Here is a 21735-nt window from a genome sequence, read left to right on the forward strand (position 1 = left end):
GAACAGTGACGCCTCCCCTCAATCGTCATGTCAATGCGGGATGTACATAGCATTCATTGCTGCCAAGCCCCTCTGGTCAGTTTTGACCGCTTCACTCGTCAGGCCCCAGTTCCAGAGTGTCTGGCAGTCAGCTGTACCCACATCAAGTCCTCGCTCGTTGTCGTCACTTGCCGCATGTGCGTATTACCCCTGAATTCCAGATGTCCGAAGGGAGGCCAGCGTTAATTAGCTGGACTTCAGGTGCTTAGGTCACTGGGATGACCTTTCGTGTGGTTGACCACATCGACATGGGATAATGAGCATATGGAAAATACACACGTTCGCTGCTTGGTAAAAAACACGTGCTATTCACACGTTCTAACATTAAGCCCCAGAAATGTTCATATGTTATTTTGAAATATATTTCTACAAAATACAAAATAAAATACATATGGAGCAAGAACAGTGTTAAATATCAGGGCTGAGACAAAATTGACCTGCCAATTATTCTTGGCTTGAGTTGGATATATTCTCTATGATCTGGGAGACACACCATATTCACAAAGAAGAGCTACATCTTAAAACAATATATCGGGGAAAATATTTTTCTTGAGTCAGTGACATTTGGAAACGTTGCGATTCGATTGGCAAAGTATTTTTGTGTATTTCCATTGTGTTTTCTTCGATTTTATACGTGTGAAACCTAATGAGTAAAGAAAATTCGTTATGATTGAATTTTAGATTGGATCAATGTTTTATGTCCGTCCACAACGTAACGTTATTAGAGCAAACGTCGAATCGCTAACCTTAAACCTTAATTCAGTTTCAGATGGCACCTCCTTCAGATGGCACCTCCTGATGACATCGAATGGGTGTGTGTCTCCACAGCCTGCGTGACAGGAGTCCCTACCACCCCCGTAAGAGGAGTCCCTACAACCCCCGTGACAGGTGTCTCTACCACCCCCGTAACGGGAGTCCCTACAACCTCCGTGACAGGTGTCCATACAACCCCCATGACAGGAGACCCTACAACCTCCGTGACAGGAGTCCCTACAACCCCCGTAACAGGAGTCCCTACAACCCCCGTGACAGGTGTCCCTACAACCTCCGTGACAGGAGTCCCTACAACCCCCATGACAGGAGTCTCTACAACCTCCGTGACAGGTGTCCCTACAACCCCCGTGACAGGAGTCCCTACAACCCCCGTGACAGGTGTCCCTACAACCCCCGTGACAGGTGTCCCTACAACCTCCGTGACAAGAGTCCCTACAACTCCCATGACAGGAGTCTCTACAGCCCCATTTACACGAGTCTCTACAACCTCCGTGACAGGAGTCCCTATAACCTCCGTGACAGGAGTTCCTACAACCTCCGTGACAGGTGTCCCTACAACCTCCGTGACAGGTGTCCCTACCACCCCCGTAAGAGGAGTCCCTACAACCCCCGTGACAGGTGTCCCTACCACCCCCGTAACGGGAGTCCCTACAACCTCTGTGACAGGTGTCAATACAACCTCCGTGACAGGAGTCCCTACAACCTCCGTGACAGGAGTCCCTACAACCCCCGTGACAGGTGTCCCTACAACCTCCGTGACAGGAGTCCCTACAACCCCCATGACAGGAGTCTCTACAACCTCCGTGACAGGTGTCCCTACAACCCCGTGACAGGAGTCCCTACAACCCCCGTGACAGGTGTCCCTACAACCCCCGTGACAGGTGTCCCTACAACCTCCGTGACAAGAGTCCCTACAACCCCCATGACAGGAGTCTCTACAGCCCCATTTACACGAGTCTCTACAACCTCCGTGACAGGAGTCCCTATAACCTCCGTGACAGGAGTTCCTACAACCCCCGTGACAGGTGTCCCTACAACCTCCGTGACAAGAGTCCCTACAACCCCCATGACAGGAGTCTCTACAGCCCCATTTACACGAGTCTCTACAACCTCCGTGACAGGAGTCCCTATAACCTCCGTGACAGGAGTTCCTACAACCTCCGTGACAGGTGTCCCTACAACCTCCGTGACAGGTGTCCCTACCACCCCCGTAAGAGGAGTCCCTACAACCCCCGTGACAGGTGTCCCTACCACCCCCGTAACGGGAGTCCCTACAACCTCTGTGACAGGTGTCAATACAACCTCCGTGACAGGAGTCCCTACAACCTCCGTGACAGGAGTCCCCACAACCCCCGTGACAGGTGTCCCTACAACCTCCGTGACAGGAGTCCCTACAACCCCCATGACAGGAGTCTCTACAACCTCCGTGACAGGTGTCCCTACAACCCCGTGACAGGAGTCCCTACAACCCCCGTGACAGGTGTCCCTACAACCCCCGTGACAGGTGTCCCTACAACCTCCGTGACAAGAGTCCCTACAACCCCCATGACAGGAGTCTCTACAGCCCCATTTACACGAGTCTCTACAACCTCCGTGACAGGAGTCCCTATAACCTCCGTGACAGGAGTTCCTACAACCTCCGTGACAGGTGTCCCTACAACCCCCGTGACAGGTGTCCCTACAACCTCCGTGACAGGAGTCCCTACAACCCCCATGACAGGAGTCTCTACAGCCCCATTTACACGAGTCCCTACAACCTCCGTGACAGGAGTTCCTACAACCCCCGTGACAGGAGTCCCTACAACCTCCGTGACAGGAGTCCCTACAACCTCCGTGACAGGTGTCCCTACAACCTCCGTGACAGGTGTCCCTACAACCCCCGTTACAGGTGTCCCTACAACCCCGTGACAGGAGTCCATACAACCTCCGTGACACGTGTCCCTACAACCTCCGTGACAGGAGTCCCTACAACTCCCATGACAGGAGTCTCTACAGCCCCATTTACACGAGTCCCTACAACCTCCGTGACAGGAGTTCCTACAACCCCCGTGACAGGAGTCCCTACAACCTCCGTGACAGGAGTCCCTACAACCTCCGTGACAGGTGTCCCTACAACCTCCGTGACAGGTGTCCCTACAACCCCCGTGACAGGTGTCCCTACAACCCCATGACAGGAATCCCTACAACTCCCGTGACAGGTGTCCCTACAACCTCCGTGACAGGAATCCCTACAACTCCCGTGACAGGTGTCCCTACAACCTCCGTGACAGGTGTCCCTACAACTCCCGTGACAGGAATCCCTACAACTCCCGTGACAGGAATCCCTACAACTCCCGTGACAGGTGTCCCTACAACCCCGTGACAGGAATCCCTACAACTCCCGTGACAGGTGTCCCTACAACCTCCGTGACAGGAGTCCCTACAACCTCCGTGACAGGTGTCCCTACAACCCCCGTGACAGGTGTCCCTACAACCCCGTGACAGGAGTCCCTACAACCTCCGTGACAGGTGTCCCTACAACCTCCGTGACAGGTGTCCCTACAACCCCCATGACAGGAGTCCCTACAACCTCCGTGACAGGAGTCCCTACAACTCCCGTGACAGGAGTCCCTACAACCTCCGTGACAGGTGTCCCTACAACCTCCGTGACAGGTGTCCCTACAACCTCCATGACAGGTGTCCCTACAACCTCCGTGACAGGTGTCCCTACAACTCCCGTGACAGGAGTCCCTACAACTCCCGTGACAGGAGTCCCTACAACTCCCGTGACAGGTGTCCCTACACCTGGGTGCATGTCCTCGAAAGTGTAACACCTTACAGACAAACCCCTCTGTCTTTCTTCAGGCACTTAACACTTTTTAAAAGTTCAAAATGATTTCCCGACTGTGTCTGCCAGACAAAGATAATGCACTGATGACGGTTGAGCGTCTGCATTTAGACACGAGACAACTGTGGATGTGTCTTCACGACACAAGAACATCCTACTACTGTTAAAATAGAAGTCGGGATCTTGAACACTCATCTTCGGTAATTTTGCACGTCGCTATACACATGAACATTAATGTTAAGTGCAAATAGAATCAGGGTTAAGTTCCGTATATCCGTACTTCGCTAGACACATTACCACTAACTGTAAGTTCATTGGTTACTTCCCACATGTCTCCCTATTTCAGTAACACAATATAAACCTGTTCAGCTCAGCTTCGTTTAAAAAATTTCAACGGTATGGGGAAAATGTTAGCGTCTGTGTCGAGTGTCTAACTCATGTCCTTTCTCGTGAAATATTTAAGTTGCAAGTATACTCGCACATAGCATTCAAAAAGCCAAGCTGCCTATTCCGCCTACTCATATTTACCGTATATATCAGTTTCAACATTTTTCCTTGGACAATAACAAGTTTGTCAATGGTTTTTCAAATATTTGTTTCAATTTACATGCTGTAAAATATTCGTATGTAATTCTGTACGAATTCAGCTTTTCTATGTATCGGGAAAATGTTTTTAAAGCAGCTGATTGCGGGCGAGTGTTTTCTGGATTTGGCATTTTACAAACTTGGACTGCTTCGAAGGTACTGAAAGGTCGTGGGCAGCGTTTAATCGAGAAACAGCCCCATTTGGCAGCAGTGAACCAAGTTAGGAAAACACGGTTTACATAATGGCTCCCGAACTGCTGGATAGAAACCTGCGCTGTCGATTATGGAGTCGGGGGGGGGGGGGGGGGGGGGGGGGGACTCATTACTAGGGGAATAAAGAGAAAGAGAAAAGAGGGAGGGAAGGGGTGCGAGGACTGCGGGTCAGCTCAACCCATGCCTAGGTTGGAAGGTGTCGATAGAAATTATTTATATACTGGTTAGAAAAGGTAAAGGATCATCCTCTATGATCTGTGTTATTTGTTCTAATAGATAGTATTCTCAAAATATACCCATTCCACATTTAAATATTTTTCTTGTCATTTATTATTCATCGAAGAAGCAATATCCAAGTCACTCAGTTCAAAGATGTAAACAGATCTATATACGTCTTTGCTCAGTTCAAGTAGACGTTTTTACCGAAGTACTAAACGTCCGAGACCTGCTTCACTTCGGGCCTTCCTCCCACATTAAGCTGACACGCCCTGATATAACTGGAATATTGTTAAAAGCGGCGTTAAACCCAACTCACTCACTCACACTCGTAGTTTTGTTATATATTTCTAATGATTTGCTAAAGCGAAGTCTAAAAACGTGTTAAATTCCGAAAGAAAACGCGTAACACACGCAGTTGATTTTTCACCAGCCTTCCCAAGCTCAGTCACAGTGCGCATTAAGAACATCGTTGAATATACTTATATCCCTTGTTCAAAAAACATTTATACACCCACCCGTAGGTAGAATAGGTCTTCAGCAACTCATGCTTGCCGTAAAAAGCGACTATGCTTGTCGTAAGAGGCGACAAACGGGATCGGGTGGTCACGCTCGCTGACTTGGTTGATGCATGTCATCGTATTCCAATTGCATAGATCGATGCTCATGATGTCAACCACTGGACTGTGTGGTCCAGACTGGATTATTTACAGACCGCTGTCATATAGCTGGAAATATTGCTGAATGCGGCGTTAAACAACAAAGAAAACATTTATACACCAAATGTTTCGATAGAAATGTATTTTGTCAAAAGTTATAAACCTTTAAACACGAACGAGTTACGTTAACTGCTAATTTTAAAACACTGTGACAGAGAGACGATTTCACAGCTGGTTCCAACAGGGGTATGCCTTCATCGTCCGCTGCAACACGGAAACCCTCATTTTACGGACAATTGAATATTTCCACAAAGTACTTCAACCATAACCCTCGGCTCGTTAGTTCACAAAGATATATTGTCCGAATTAGCAAGGGTGTCTGGATTTACACTTACTGTTCTGACCAGCATAATACCGATTTAATAAAGATATCAGGAATTACAGTGATGTCAAAACAAAGTTATACAGATCGTGGATGTCCGGATGAACAATGATGTCCGTTTTGAAAGTTATCCGGATTAGCATGATCGTTCAGATAAACAAGGTTGCCGAATTCCAAAACAATTCTGTCCGTATTAACGGGGTTTTCCTGATTACCAAGGTTCCCTAACCAGCACCAATTAGTTACATGACAGATATGTAGGCATGGAAACAGACGACCATTCTACGGCCGTTGAAAGAAAGCAGAAACATGTGCGCGAGGGTTGAGGAGAGGAGGGGGGCGGGGGCGGGGAAGAGGGAGTCAGTGAAGGGTGTACGGAGGATGTCAGTGAGTGATGACGTATTGACACACCAGATGCTGCCAGAGAAAGAGTTACATGCAGTAGAACTGAAACACTGAAAGAAATGAAAGCTTGTAAACGAGGTGCTTATTTGTGCACGAGAGTCGAGACAGGCGATACCATCAAGAGGAACATATCGATTTCCAATTAACGAAGTCTATGTGTAGGTTTTATGGGCGAATTTTAATGAAAACTAAAGACGTTTCACGATAGCATTCTCGTTGTTGTTTAGTGGGGTTTTCTAATCTAGGCTACTTAACAAGGAAATGCAATTAAAGACTTCAAAACAAACCGATCAGCTTGCCTTCTTTAAATATAACTTTGGAAAATAAGTACTGATCACAAGCCAATTACGATCAACCATTGTGGTTGAACCAGACATCCTCGTGACCCAGGGTCATTTTAAGCGAAATGAATTCCGATAAAAGCTCGAGCTCATTTGAAACAGTACAATCGGTTTGGTGAACTTATTTCGCAACGTTCTTCACGGTCAACTTGTGATGTGCTGCCAGTAGCGATTCAAGGACCAGCTTCTCAGTGCCCGATCCACATGTCGCTGACCAATGAGGATAGTCTGTCATACAGACCATGAAACAATTATATCCAATACAGCCCATGAAAGTCTACAATAGTAGGGTCGAGATTAATCTTGCCTTAAATGCCTTAGTCTAGATAATGCATTTCTGAAAGTGACGAGTCTCGGGACTCCTTTTTATTATATCTTTGCCCTTATTATTATATTTGGTTTGTCAGCACCATACCTGTGCTCGTGGGTTTCATCACTATGGTAACGTCTTAGACATGCATCAATTTTTTTCTACACGCCACGCTGACACGCCATGATATAACTGAAATACTGTTCGATAGCATATATAACCTCACTCACCCACCCTCTCACTCACTCACTCACTCACTCACTCGCTCACTCATTGTGTGTTTGTTGTTTAACGCCACACTCAGCAATATTCTAGCTATATAATTAGGAGCTGTAAATCATCTTGTCTGGACCAGACAATCCAGTGATTGCCACCATGAGCATCAATCTATGCAATTGGCCTACGATGACATGTATCAAACAAGTCAGCGAGCCTGACCACCTGATCCCGTTAGTCGCATCCTACCACAAATATGTGATGCTGGTGACAATTCTAACCCGGACATCCACGTTGGTTTGTATCAGAAGTATACACTGATTCGGTACGTGAGATAAACGAATAGTAACTGAAGCGATCCATATCTCATCCCAGGTGCGGCAATAATTGTTTAAAGAAATAATGAACTTCAGTACATCCGAAGTCGAACCTTACCTTGTCCACACCTGATTATACAATGAATGAGTGAGTGAGTGAGTTGGGTTTAACGCCGCTTTTAACATTATTTCAGTTATATCACGGCGTGTCAGCTTATAGTGGGAGGAAAGCCCGAAGTGATGCAGGTCTCAGACGTTTACCACTTCGGTGAAACCCACGAGCACGGGTATGGTGCTGACAAACCTAGGAACATAAATGGGGCGAACCGGGATTCGAACCCACAATCATAGGTTTCTGGCGTGCCCAAGGGACGCAACTCCGCACAGCGAATCGCGGCGCCTTAGACGGCTGGGCCACCCGTGCCCCCATACAATGAATGAATGAATGAATGAACGAACGAATGAATGTATGAATGAATGAATGAATGAATGAATGAATGAATGAATGACCCAGTTATTCACATCGACGACAAAAATATATCTCAGCGAAACACCAGTTTCCATGGAAAACTGATTCAAAATCCCTGAAATCCAATAAAGATCCCCTTCGACAAACAAGCTCACAGTAAGAAACTGACGCTCACGTGGCTTTATGGTCTAATTCTTTCTTGGACATCGTTTCCACTCTGAACCAAGACGAAGAACGCTGACACCTGCAGACAATAGGAAGCAAACTCAGATATCAGTAACACGAGACGAGAGCCTTATCTTCCTCCCTATATGACCCTGGTGGGAATAAACACCGGCCATGAGAACAATGGGAGTTGTAATTTACAAGGAAAACTTATCTACTTTCCGGGGTAGACAGCCATCCAAGCTGACAGTGAATCTGTCAAATTGTCAGCAGCCTAGAGCAACAAGCTTATACGCCGCTGATAAAGTTGTCGTGTTGACTTGAGCTCCTAATTCTCTGTCAACTTAAATCAAATAGAACCCACCTGGTTTTTTTTGTTGTATGTTGGGATCTGTGGCTTATTTTAAACATCAATATTTGAATGCCTTGTTTGTTAATTATGCAAATAATACGTTGTGGCTATCTCTTAGATTATAATTTGTTTCTTGGATGGTGTGCAGCTCAATGCTTGATGATTGTTGGTGTTCACTGTCGGGGGCGGATATTTTGATGGATGTTATAGGGGTGGAAGGTGGTGGGAGGTGTGTGTGTGGGGGTGGGGGGGGGGGGGCGGGGGGGTTGGGGTTGGTAACAAAGGGGTGGTTGATACATGGGGTGAGTGGATACATGGGGCAAGAAGGTAGGAGTAAGAAGTGTAACACGGGGATAGGGGATCCGATGTCACACCCTGAAACAAACAATATTGATGATTCGCATCTCAATGAACTTGATAAATGTTCACGCACATACTCGCACGCACACACGCGTAGTCTACGTAAATATTGTTTCCTCCTCCGATTCTCTCTACTTTATCTTCTTCTCTGTAATGCACAAGTGATATTCAAGTACATACCTTTACCTTTGACTTATACGTATACACGGTCGTCTAACTAATGACAAAACCCTTGCACGTACTCAAAGTTGACATGCTAATGACAAAATGCTTGCACGTACACACAGTAGACACACTAATGACAAAACCCTTGCACGTACACAAAGTTTTCACACTAATGACAAAATGCTTGCACGTACACACAGTCGACACACTGATGACAAAACCTTTGCACGTACACAAAGTAGACACACTAATGACAAAACCCTTGCATGCACACACAGAAGACACACTAATGACAAAACCCTTTCACGTAAACAATGTTGACATACTAATGACAAAACCCTTGCAAGTACACACGGTAGACACACAAATGACAAAACCCTTGCACGTACACACAGTAGACACACCAATGACAAAACCCTTAAATTCACAAAGTTCACATACTAATGACGAAACCCTTGAACGTACACACGGTAGACACACTAATGACAAAACCTCTGCACGTATACACAGTAGACACACTAATGACAAAACCCTTGAACGTACACACAGTTGACACACTAATGACAAAACCTTTGCACGTACACACAGTCGTCACACAAATGACAAATGCTTGCACGTACACACAGCAGACACACTAATGACAAAACCCTTGCACGTACACACAGTAGACACACAAATGACAGAACCCTTGCACGTACACACAGTTGACAAACTAATGACAAAATGCGTGCACGTATACACAGTCGACGCAAAAAGGACAATATGCTTGCATGTACACACAGTCGACACAGTAATGGCAAAATGCTTCCACGTACTCACAGTCGTCACACAAATGACAAAATAGTTGCACGTATACACAGTCGTCACACAAATGACAAAATGGTTGCACGTATACACAGTCGTCACACAAATGACAAAATGGTTGCACGTATACACAGTCGTCACACAAATGACAAAATGGTTGCACGTATACACAGTCGTCACACAAATGACAAAATGGTTGCACGTATACACAGTCGTCACACTAATGACAAAATGCTTGCACGTACACACATTCGTCAAACAAATGACAAAATGGTTCAACGTACACACAGTTGACACACTAATGACAAAATGCTTGCACGTACACACAGTTGACACACTAATGACAAAATGCTTGCACGTACACACAGTCGACACAGTGATGCAACTACTTGCACGTACACACAGTTGACGCACTAATGACAAAATGGTTGCACTTACACACAGTTGACACAGTTATGACAAAATGCTTGCACTTACACACAGTCGACACAGTAATAACAAAATGCTTGCATGTACACAAAATTGACACACTAATGACAAAACCCTTGCACGTACACACAGTCGACACACTAATGACAAAATCTTTGCACGTACACAAAGTAGACACACTAATGACAAAACCCTCGCACGCACACCCAGTAGACACACTAATGACAAAATCCTTGCACGTAAACAATGTTGACATACTAATGACAAAACCCTTGCACGCACACACAGTAGACACACTAATGACAAAATGGTTGCACTTACATAGGGTCGACACAGTAATGACAAAATACTTGCACTCACACACAGTCGACACAGTAATGACAAAATGCTTGCACGTACACAATATTGACACACTAATGACAAAACCCTTGCACGTACACACAGTCGACACACTGATGACAAAACCTTTGCACGTACACAAAGTAGACACACTAATGACAAAACCCTTGCATGCACACACAGAAGACACACTAATGACAAAACCCTTGCACGTAAACAATGTTGACATACTAATGACAAAACCCTTGCACGTACACTCAGTAGACACACAAATGACAAAACCCTTGCACGTACACACAGTAGACACACTAATGACAAAACCCTTGAACGTCACAAAGTTCACATACTAATGACGAAACCCTTGAACGTACACACGGTAGACACACTAATGACAAAACCTTTGCACGTACACACAGTAGACACACTAATGACAAATCCCTTGAACGTACACACAGTTGACACACTAATGACAAAACCTTTGCACGTACACACAGTCGTCACACAAATGACAAAATGCATGCACGTATACACAGTTGACGCAAAAATGACAATATGCTTGCATGTACACACAGTAGACACAGTAATGGCAAAATGCTTCCACGTACACACAGTCGTCACACAAATGACAAATGCTTGCACGTATACACAGTCGTCACACAAATGACAAAATGCTTGCACGTATACACAGTCGTCACACAAATGACAAAATGCTTGCACGTATACACAGTCGTTGCACTAATGACAAAATGGTTGCATGTACACACCATCGACACACAAATGACAAAATGGTTGCGTGTGTGCGTGCATGTGTGTGTGCGTGCCATTCGCCTGGCAGCATTGTGTAGTGGCATGATGTGTGTACCGCTCTGAAATATTAACCATAAGTTCCTCTTTACTGAAAATAGAAGGATAATAAACGTTTCATTTGTAGTATTAATCTGACTGATGCAAGAATTCGATGATGTGTCGTAACAATGCATAGCGTACTCTCTACAGAAGTATGAAATTCCCGTGGTGTCACGTATCCTACCCTTAGGCAGGCGATGTTTCTGGATTTAATCATGTATGTAATCCATCTGCTGGGTATTGATTTATCATTAATCTTTTGTAAAAGGAATAAGACTAGTTGGTGTAATTAATATTTCGTTAATAAAAGTGGAAATGTTATGAGTGTGTGTGTGTGTATGTGTAAGTGTGTGTTTTGACGTGGTGGGTGTGTGTTTTGACGTGGTGGGTGTGTGTCTGTTGACGTGGTGGGTGTGTTTGAGTGAGAGTGTGTGTGAGCGTGTGTGCGTATGTCTGTTGACGAGGTGGGTGTGTGTGAGCGTGTGTGCGTACATGTATGTCTGTTGACGTGGTGTGTGTGTGAGAGAGTGTGTGTGTGTGTGTGTCTGTTGACGTGGCTGGTGGGTGTGTGAGTGAGAGTGTGTGTGAGCGTGTGTTCGTATGTCCGTTGACGTGGTGTGTGTGTGTGTGTTTTGACGTGGTGTGTGTGTGTCTGTTGACGTGGTTGGTGTGTGTGTGAGTGAGAGTGTGTGTGAGCGTGTGTGCGTATGTCTGTTGACGTGGTGTGTGTGTGAGAGAGTGTGTGTGTGTCTATTGACGTGGCTGGTGTGTGTGTGAGTGAGAGTGTGTGTGAGCGTGTGTTCGTATGTCTGTTGACGTGGTGTGTGTGTGTGTGTTTTGACGTGGTGGGTGTGTGTCTGTTGACGTGGCTGGTGGGTGGGTGGGTGAGTGAGAGTGTGTGTGAGCGTGTGTTCGTATGTCTGTTGACGTGGTGGGTGTGTGTGAGTGAGAGTGTGTGTGAGCGTGTGTGCGTACATGTATGTCTGTGGACGTGGTGTGTGTGTGAGAGAGTGTGTGTGTGTCTGTTGACGTGGCTGGTGGGTGTGTGGGTGAGAGTGTGTGTGACCGTGTGTTCGTATGTCTGTTGACGTGGTGTGTGTGTGTGTGTGTGTGTGTGTGTGTGTGTGTGTGTGTGTGTGTGTGTGTGTGTGTGTGAGAGAGTGTGTGAGAGTGTGTGTGAGAGAGAGAGTGTGTGTGAGCGTGTGTGCGTATGTCTGTAGACGTGGTGTGTGTGTGTGTTTTGACGTGGTGTGTGTGTCTGTTGACGTGGTGGGTGTGTGTCTGTTGACGTGGTGGGTGGGTGTGTGAGTGAGAGTGTGTGTGAGCGTGTGTGCGTATGTCTGTTGACCTGGTGTGTGTGAGAGAGAGTGTGTGTGTGTCTGTTGACGTGAGTGTTGTTATACGCCCAAGAATGTACGTAGGAAGACGGTATAGAGTAGGACATCCAATGCTACCATATTTCATTGAAGTCCCGCACCAAGACGTATGTGTGTCTGATGGTGTCACTGGCGTAGCTCGTCACGCCGCCGGCTTGGGTTCGATTCCCGACATGGGTCCAATGTGTGAAGCAAATTTCTGGCGTGCCCCGCCCTGACATTGCTGAAATATTCCTAAAAAAATGGCGTAAAACCATATTCACTCACTCACTCACAGGAAGTAGGTTTTAGAACCTATAGACACCTATAAAGTATCAATATTATATCTTCGATTTATTATACTTAACTGATACTTAACCTACACTTGATTTATGCGTTTCTTATATTTTAAGAACGTATGACTTTAATTCTTAATTTAAAGTTAACTTGTACTTAACTTTGGTGGTCCACTAAAATGGGTCAGACTACAAAGGGCCACATGAAAACACACACATATTTATATAAAGCACCTCTGTGTATGCGTCTGTGTGCGTGCGCGTGCGTGCGTGCGTGCGTGCGTGCGTGCGTGCGTGCGTGCGTGTGTGTGCTTATATACTACACACTGCTTGACTGACGGCACTGAAAGGATCGCCTCCGTGAGAGTGACGGGAATAAACGGGGGGCGAGGACCAAGGTAAGCTGGTTGTTTGTCTGGTAATTAGTAGGAGTAATTGAGTGTTTTTACATGAAAATAAGCTTGTCAAGATTGGCATGGAAAGTTGAGGTTGAAGCCTCCCAAGTTAAACTGCAAGTGAGACAACTGTACGAGGAATGAGGCAACACATCAAGTAGACAGCCGTCAGTTCCCAGGAAGAGATATTTGCCTCCTGACGTCTGAGGTGAGGTGAGGTGAAATGGGGTTTAACGTCGCGTCCAAGATTATTGCACTTATATAGCGACGTGCATGCACGTGTATGTGTGTGTGTGGCTGCTTGTACTAGTCCGGACTGATGCCGATTTATAGTGCTAGCTCACTGAGATACCATGCCACAGTTTAACATGAATACCCCACTCAGACACAGTATACTGACTCCGAGCCGACCAGTCCTTGTTTTAGCCCCTTAATGCCGAGCGCCAGACAGGGTAACAACAAGTACAATCTTTTAACGTCTTTTTGTATGACGCGGCCCGGGATCGAACCCCGGACCTTCCGCTCTCCGGGCGGACGCTCTACCACAAGACCACGGAGGCGGTCCCTGACGTCTGAACAAGGATGGAAATCATACCAGTATTTTAGCAAACCCAGATCCATTTTTTAATCAACGCCGATAGATTTTATGTGTATTTATATCCATCAGAGTTATTTAAATATATTTTGTTTATTTAGGTTAATTAGCCTCCTTATGAAATATCATTTATGTATTTATTAATTTGTTTAATTGACTTGCGATTGGTCGTAGATATTGTGATCATGCATGTATATAATCTGTATTTTTAATGAATCTACGAGTGAGATATAAATAAACATTTCTGTCCTGTCCTGCCCTGTCCTGTCCTGTCCTGTTTACATGTTTTGTTCTTTAGAATTGGTGATCAGCATCCCATGCTTGTCCTAACAAGCGACTAACGGGATCGAGTGGTCAGGCTCGCTGACCTGTTTGATGCATGTCAACGTATCCCAGTTGCGTAGATCGATGCTCATGATTTCAATCACAGGATTGTCTAGTCGAGAAACGAATATTTACAGACAGCCGTTATATAACTAGAATAGTGCTGAGTGCGGCGTTAAACGACAAACCAAAAAATGTTTTGTTCTCATTAATATATAAAGGTCGGTGGTAAGTGCAAATCTATGCAAAAGAATAATCGTCACTCAATAGTAAAGTCGGTCAGATAAAAACTGAACTGGTTAAATATTTTATCAGACCCGAGAGGAACAAAAAATGACCGTCCTTATAATTGTAATTGTATTTCCAATTTGTGAAAATTAGAGTCGCGAATCTGTCGTTGAAAAAGACACACCTAAGGGAAAACGTGCTGCTGGATAAAGAGAGCGCATTTTCTCCAGTTTACTATTGGGTCCTGGTTGCGGCTGTCGTTTAATTCAAACAGACAATTTGGAAAAAAAAGGTCGCTATATTCATATGTCGTGCAGTTACTTTCAAAACATTTTAACGGATTTTGTCTGGTGCTCAGTTATTTCTTTGAATCTTGACCAACTTTAATTCATATTCTGAAGCAGATTAATCTTGTCGTTGACATGATGCACTACAACTTTCATATTCTTTCCAGATATTCCACTGCGGATATACAGCTCAGTCAGAGGTCACCCTAAAACTTTGCCATCACCATCTCTATCACTCTCACCATCACCACCCCCGCCAAAACTATCACTGTCACCATCACCACCCCCGCCAACACTATCACTGTCACCGTCACCACCCCCGCCAACACTATCACTGTCACCATCACCACCCCCGCCAACACTATCACTGTCACCATCACCACCCCCGCCAACACTATCACTGTCACCATCACCACCCCCGCCAACACTATCACTGTCACCATCACCACCAACGCCAACACTATCACTGTCACCATCACCACCCCCGCCAACACTATCACTGTCACCATCACCACCCCCGCCAACACTATCACTGTCACCATCACCTCCCCCGCCAACACTATCACTGTCACCATCACCACCCCCGCCAACACTATCACTGTCACCATCACCACCCCCGCCAACACTATCACTGTCACCATCACCACCCCCGCCAACACTATCACTGTCACCATCACCACCCCCGCCAACAGTATCACTGTCACCATCACCATCACCACCCCCGCCAACACTATCACTGTCACCATCACCTCCCCCGCCAACACTATCACTGTCACCATCACCACCCCCGCCAACACTATCACTGTCACCATCACCACCCCCGCCAACACTATCACTGTCACCATCACCTCCCCCGCCAACACTATCACTGTCACCATCACCTCCCCCGCCAACACTATCACTGTCACGATCACCACCCCCGCCAACACTATCACTCTCACCATCACCAGCCCACCCCCCACCCACCCCAACACTATCACTGTCACCATCACCACCCTGCCAACACTATCACTGTCACCATCACCACCCTGCCAACACTATCACTGTCACCATCACCTCCCCCGCCAACACTATCACTGTCACCATCACCACCCTGCCAACACTATCACTGTCACCATCACCACCCTGCCAACACTATCACTGTCACCATCACCACCCTGCCAACACTATCACTGTCACCATCACCTCCCCCGCCAACACTATCACTGTCACCATCACCACAACCGCCAACACTATCACTTTCACCATCACCACCCCTGCCAACACTATCACTGTCACCATCACCACCCCCGCCAACACTATCACTGTCACTATCACCACCCCCGCCAACACTATCACTGTCACCATCACCACCCCCGACAACACTATCACTGTCACCATCACCACCACCGCCAACACTATCACTGTCATCATCACCACCCCCGCCAACACTTTCACTGTCACCATCACCACCCCCGCCAACACTATCACTGTCACCATCACGACCCCCGCCAACATTATCACTCTCACCATCACCACCCCCGCCAACACTATCACTCTCACCATCACCACCCCACCCCCCACCCACCCAAACTCTATCACTGTCACCATCACCACCCTGCCAACACTATCGCTCTCACCATCACCTCCCCCGCCAACACTATCACTTTCACCATCACCACCCCCGCCAACACTATCACTGTCACCATCACCACCCCCGCCAACACTATCACTGACACCATCACCACCCCCGCCAACACTATCACTGTCACCATCACCACCCCCGCCAACACTATCACTGTCACCACCACCACCCTGCCAACACTATCACTGTCACCATCACCACCCCCACCAACACTATCACTGTCACCATCACCATCCTGCCAACACTATCACTGTCACCATCACCACCCCCACCAACACTATCGCTCTCACCATCACCTCCCCCGCCAACACTATCACTGTCACCATCACCACCCCTGCCAACACTATCACTGTCACCATCACCACCCCCGCCAACACTATCAATGTCACCATCACCATCCTGCCAACACTATCACTGTCACCATCACCACCCTGCCAACACTATCACTGTCACCATCACCACCCCCGCCAACACTATCACTGTCACCATCACCACCCCCGCCAACACTATCACTGTCACCATCACCATCCTGCCAACACTATCACTGTCACCATCACCACCCTGCCAACACTATCACTGTCACCATCACCACCCCCGCCAACACTATCACTGTCACCATCACCACCCCCGCCAACACTATCACTGTCACCATCACCATCCTGCCAACACTATCACTGTCACCATCACCTCCCCCGCCAACACTATCACTGTCACCATCACCACCCCCGCCAACACTATCACTGTCACCATCACCTCCCCCGCCAACACTATCACTGTCACCATCACCACCCCCGCCAACACTATCACTGTCACCATCACCATCCTGCCAACACTATCACTGTCACCATCACCTCCCCCGCCAACACTATCACTGTCACCATCACCACCCCCGCCAACACTATCACTGTCACCATCACCATCCTGCCAACACTATCACTGTCACCATCACCTCCCCCGCCAACACTATCGCTCTCACCATCACCTCCCCCGCCAACACTATCACTGTCACCATCACCACCACCACCAACACTATCACTGTCACCCTCACCACCCCCGCCAACACTATCACTGTCACCATCACCACCCCCGCCAACACTATCACTTTCACCATCACCACCCCCGCCAACACTATCACTGTCACCATCACCACCCCCGCCAACACCATCACTGTCATGGTCACCACCAACACTATCACTGTCACCATCACCACCTCCGCCAACACTATGACTGTCACCATCACCACAAACATTAGCACTGTCCCAATCACCACCAACGCCAACACTATCACTGTCACCATCACCACCCCCGCCAACACTATCACTGTCACCATCACCACCCCCGCCAACACTATCACTGTCACCATCACCACCCTGCCAACACTATCACTGTCACCATCACCACCAACGCCAACACTATCACCGTCACCATCACCACCCCCGCCAACACTATCACTGTCACAATCACCATCACCACCCCGCAAACACTATCACTGTCACCATCACCACCCCCGCCAACACTATCACTGTCACAATCACCATCACCACCCCGCAAACACTATCACTGTCACCATTACCACCCCCGCCAACACTATCACTGTCACCATCACCACCCCCGCCAACACTATCACTGTCACAATCACCATCACCACCAACGCCAACACTATCACTGTCACCATCACCACCCCCGCCAACACTATCACTGTCACCATCACCACCCCCGCCAACACTATCACTGTCACCATCACCACCCCCGCCAACACTATCACTGTCACTATCACCACCCCCGCCAACACTATCACTGTCACCATCACCACCCCCGCCAACACTATCACTGTCACCATCACCACCAACGCCAACACTATCACTGTCACCATCACCACCCCCGCCAACACTATCACTGTCACCATCACCACCCCCGCCAACACTATCACTGTCACCATCACCACCAACGCCAACACTATCACTGTCACCATCACCACCCCCGCCAACACTATCACTGTCACCATCACCACCACCACCAACACTATCACTGTCACCATCACCACCCCCGCCAACACTATGACTGTCACCATCACCATAAACATTAGCACTGTTCCAATCACCACCAACGCCAACACTATCACTGTCACCATCACCACCCCCGTCAACACTATCACTGTAACAATCACCATCACCACCCCCGCAAACACTATCACTGTCACCATTACCATCACCACCAACGCCAACACTATCACTGTCACCATCACCACCCCCGCCAACACTATCACTGTCACCATCACCACCACCGCCCCCGCCAACACTATCACTGTGACCATCACCGTCACCACCAACACTATCACTGTCACCAACACTACCAACACTATCATTGTCCCCATCACACACACACCCAACACAGTGACGATGACAGTGATAGTGTTGGTGGTGACGATGACAGCGATAGTGTTGGCGGGGGAAGTGATGCTGACAGTGATAGTGTTGGTGGTGACGATGACAGCGATAGTGCTGGCGGGGTGGTGACGATGACAGCGATAGTGCTGGCGGGGTGGTGATGGTGACAGAGATAGTGTTGGCGGGGGAAGTGATGCTGACAGTGATAGTGTTGGCGGGGGAAGTGATGCTGACGGTGATAGTGTTGGTGGTGACGATGACAGCGATAGTGCTGGCGGGGTGGTGATGGTGACACAAACACGACCGCGGCCGTATCCACGACCACACCAACCACAGACACAATTCAAGACAAGCCAGTCGACAACAGTGACGGCAGGACAGTGCGTCTCCGTGCAACATCGTGTAAACCCAAACAGTGGTGAACATGTTAGCTTCTAGACTGGACAGTAAACGTAAAGTGCTAAACATATAGAACGTCGGTGTGAGCTTATCGCATAAGGCCAAAGCTACCGGAGTCGATAAGCCGACGCCATGCCAACTTCAAACGAAAACACACCATCTTACAGGGACGCAATTAAACTCTACAGGCTAAGCGAACAAAGACGGCAAACCGTGTAGTGATCAACCGTTACCCTTAAACATGGGCGAGATGTACTACAAGGCTGTCTTTTGCTCCCTATTTGATTAGTGGTGTGGTCACTTTTTGACCTTCGCCGTATCCCAGGCCAGCCTCGGTGGACAAAGTATATTTGACGATTTGATCCCAGCTAATATTTTAAGGGTGGAAAATTTCACGCCTGTCTTGTGGACATTTGTAAGATGGGACGGGACAAGGGATGGCTCTGGGAACCGAGGATAGTGGCCGCGACTTAAATAGCTTGAACCAACCTGGTCAAACACATTCTACATAGGGGGGATTCAATGAATGAATCATATAGATTTATCGTTGGATATAAATAAACCTCCAAAGGATATTGTAAAGAAAACAGTCTTCAAAATATAAGGATAACCATACATGTATCAAACCAAATCCTATTACATTTTTTATCTTTGAATCATGAAACAAACGTATCAAATTGGGAAAATATAATACGCGTATATGACCAGTGTACGTATTAAAATGCATATTGTTTGGTATCTTTACACGCGAGGTCATTACTGTTGTACAACAGAAAATTGTTGTTTTCGTCGTAAATGCTTACACCTTTCAAACTGTGTTATTTCTTTTCCTGAACCAGTGAATGTTCGTTTTAGGTAAACATTCATATTGTGATTCATGCACTTTTCACATTCGGTGGACAATGTCAAATCCTTTAGGATTGTATAATGGCAAAATATATCGATACAGAAAAAAGTGTATTTCTAGCAACATTTGCTATTTTGAAGAAGTAAACATTTATTCCCATAAATACATCCGTCCCAGAACAATTATCCCGCTATAGGTTTGTGTACCGTGTCGTTGCAACGGGACATCATAAACGTACTACATAACACGACGATATCTTCCGTCGTCAGACAAACACATTATCATTTTAAACCAACATTTAAAAATTCCTAAGCCGGTTATCATAACAAGGAAATCGACATTGAGCTGTTTGTTAGAGCCATAACCCTGTCATGATCGCCACGGCGGTTTCTTTTGCCTTCAGCACGTGGCCGACATGTAAACATATGACATCGACCAAAAGAACCGAACTCTAGTTTTGACATCCTCTTCGACTGGCTATAAATTTGACACGAGGTAGTATTTTTGTTGATTAAACCATCAGTTCAAACACCTGTACTTGTATGGCAAGGATAACACGGGACGTGTTGTGTGATGTAACTTCATCCGAGGAACATTGGCACGATTAGACACGAATGCCCTGGTGCTCGCCAGTCGATTTTTGTCAGTTATGCATATTGTTAATACACGGTTAAGGTCGAACAAAGTGCAATTATTGCAAACAAAGAAACATGTATCTGGACAGTTGAAGCAGTTATTGCTAAGCACGTAGATTCGACTGAAAAATCGAATAATACCTCGTATAACTCCAAAATTTCAAAATTGAATTTAATCAAAGCAGACAATACGTAAGATCTGAGTTTGACCAAATATTTTTTTTACAGGTTTATTCAATCAATCCATCATTCAGCTCAATATTAACGTCTCTGTGGTTTCTTAGGGACACTTTATTTTATTTTCAGTGGAGTAGGTTTTCTTGAATTTCCTGTGTGTCCGAAATTTACTTCTCCCGCTGCGTCCTATGTCAGATTGATTTTGTGCCTTCCATGACGACAAATATTCATCATAAACGATCTTCTTTAAGTCTTAACAAGGAGACGAGTTTCCATATTGACGACAGTTAGTAAATGGCCAAAGTTAGTATTGTTCCTAAAACTACACGTTCTGGAGTTCTTTTTGTCAGTTGTTCCAACCAGTTAAAAATAGTTCTTTTGATTCGTCGACCTTTATATTTTTCATTCGTGCCCATTGTCTCATTATACTTGACCACTGTCGATCTTTGGGAGGAGTCCCTTCTCAGTCCCGTTGATAGCTAGATTTGGAGCATATTCCAATGAAGTAGCGAACAGCTCTGTGGTGAACGGCGGGTAGACTCGAGTTTTCCCCATATTGCTGTTCCCTATCCCGTCACTCGCCAGACCAAGGAATCGTACAATTTGGTAAAAACATTAAAAGGGAGACCACCATAGCTTGTGTATTTGGCTATAAGAAGACCTGGTGCTCTACAAGCTGATTTGGTACCTCTCTTGCCCTGTCGTGGTCACAGTGGTGTTCAGTTAAAAATGTACCGTAAGAAAACATTAAACAAACTTTGTCAATGGAGATGTGCTCATGCTAGTAACCGAAAAAATGGTTGACGCTTTTCATGTTTTTTTTATGTTTATGGAGCCTGAAGTTAAAAAATGAAACGGGAAACGTTACAAAATTGGTAAATTACGTTAAATGTTTCGTATTTCTTGTATGACTTTTTTCGAGTTTCGGACGAAAATAATTGATACTTTTTACTCCCATGCTCCCATGGGATGT

The 21735-nt window shown here is 46.6% G+C and overlaps 1 pseudogene; it reads left to right on the top strand.

The window, feature by feature from the left end:
- The first annotated feature begins 847 nt into the window (after positions 1–847).
- LOC124137510 lies at positions 848–3623 on the top strand (annotated as a pseudogene).
- Positions 3624–21735: the final 18112 nt, after the last annotated feature.

The sequence above is a fragment of the Haliotis rufescens genome, unplaced genomic scaffold (genome assembly GCF_023055435.1).
Source record: "Haliotis rufescens isolate VD_foot unplaced genomic scaffold, xgHalRufe1.0.p SCAF_7, whole genome shotgun sequence".
Taxonomy (NCBI): domain Eukaryota; kingdom Metazoa; phylum Mollusca; class Gastropoda; order Lepetellida; family Haliotidae; genus Haliotis; species Haliotis rufescens.